The following is a 2,425-nucleotide window of genomic DNA, read 5'->3' on the forward strand; positions in this document are numbered from 1 at the left end:
ATATATATATAAAATAAATTATACTTTAAAAATATTAAATTCTATCGAATCGATGAGCCATGATTGCATCTGCCACTTTTAAAGCCATTATTGGGTACACATGTCCAAGCCTTTACCCACCAAAATGCATCACCATTTTTGCCTTGGTGGATCATGTGGCTATTATATTTTTCGATCTCCATGACTTGACTGGTGAATTTAGAGTGTTGTCATAAAAAATAATAATTTTAATTTTATATTAAAAATTACTAAATATATACATATATTATTAATTTGAAATTATTGACAACATGAAAGTTATAAATTTTAAATTTTGATTTCGCCATTTCTTTTTAACTACAATACTTATTCTTTGAATATATATTGCACCATGTAATTTTTTTCACATAGTCTAAAGTACACAATTGGTATTGGACAATTTCAAACATGACTTTATTCTGAAAGCTAAGTTTATTAGATAAAAAAAATGTAAAAAGAATAAAAGTTTTGGATAGGTAAGATAGTGAAATATTAAATGATTCCATTTCCTTGTGGTTTGGATTGTATTTGATTAAAAAAAAAAAAAAGAAGGAAAATGCTATATACTTGTATGATACTATTTTCTTTTACTATAGTTCCTTTTCAAGAGGAATGTTATACTTTTTTTAGTGAAAAGTATTATATATATAAATATTATAATATTTTTAAGATTATATACATCTTTTGAAATTTTCATAATTACATAAATAAATATTATAGTACATTTAAAATTACAAACTAAGTATACTCGAATCTCTATATAATGATGTTGTTTGTTCAAATGTTTTTGACTGTTAATCTGTTATAGCATAACTTATAGAAACCCTAGCTCCATCCCGATTTAATATCTTTTTTTTCTTTTTAGTCTGTCTTAAAAGGAGTATCTCTTTATATATTGTATCAAGCTTTCCAGCTCCAACATTCTACGTGGCAAACTTAAGTGCATAAGATATATTAAAATGATTGCACATATATTTAATTTAAGTTCACAATATTAAAAATTTTCCTTTATATTTTATGCTTCGTACTCAATCAAATTAAAACACTTCAATTAGAATAAAGAAAGCGATACAACATGATATGAATATTGAATTAAAAAAATTGATCGTTATAATAAACTATTATTATTAATTATATTTATTATATTCCTATTCCTCCAATGAATCTATGGAATCCTTTTCTCCTCAAGATTTTATAAGACTTGTATATTATATACCATTTTTTTTAAAAGCTAAGTGATTGATGCCTCCACATTAGTTCAAACATACTATTCTTAAAAAACAAACATGTCTGGGACTATGATATCTAAAATTTATTCCTTGAATCACTCATCATATTGATGAGTAATCAAGCATAGACATACATTAATCAACTTAAATAAATTAATTATAAGTGGTCCTATAGGGATAAATTCCCCCTTCCACTTACCAATTTTCCCATTTGATCTTATATTATCTTCAGATATATGTCTTCTCATATGTTTGTGGTCTCATCCACCTTTTTTGCTTTATAATCCCATCATACTTTGATATTATAAAGATTTTCTTTTTACACAATTATTATATCATACATATATATATTTTGTTGTCTATTTTTACCAAATTAAGATTATGTACAATATACATTGTTGCCTTGCATGTCACTTTACATAGCACACAATACAAGAGCTATTGTGACTTAGTAATCAACAAAAATGAGTAAGAAATCATGAGTTCGCACGTTTGAATTTTAGCAAAGAATGATTTATTTCTAAAAAACTAGTTAACTAATATATTCTCAAAAAAAGAAATACTTGTTATAGAAGGGTAATATTATAAATTAAAGAGCATATCGTTTTAGAGATAGTTATTATTGTTATAGATGAAAAATCGTTCTATAAAAGATAAAATTTAACATAAAAAGTCTATATTGAGAAAAAACTTGATATTTAAATGCATGTAAGGTTATTTGGTTTAGAGATTTTTTGTTTTATTATAAGTTAAAAAGACGATTCTAATGTTTGAGACGGTTATACACTTAAACAAAAGTCTACGATTTTATTTTAAAAAATAATATAAATTAATTCGATACAATTATATTCAATCAGTTTTGTTATATAAAAATATTGTTATAATGAGTTCTGACCATATAAACTCACTTGTGCATAAAAATAAAATAGAATATCATTGAATAGATGTTGTACATATAGGGCAATTTTTTCAACTTTTATTTTTGTTCATGACAAGGGCATTTAACAGAATATTAATTGCCTAGTATCAACTATTGTATTCAATTATTTTTTAATAACCACATTATCGGTTGATTAGTACTCACTTTTTTTTTTTGTTGATTTATTTAGTGGGTGACTATGGACCATGTGCAAATGTGCCACTTGTATACTTTTTTTTTGGTTGGGGTGGGTGGGGGT

The sequence above is a fragment of the Solanum pennellii genome, chromosome 12, assembly GCF_001406875.1.
Source record: "Solanum pennellii chromosome 12, SPENNV200".
NCBI classification, from domain to species: Eukaryota; Viridiplantae; Streptophyta; class Magnoliopsida; order Solanales; family Solanaceae; genus Solanum; species Solanum pennellii.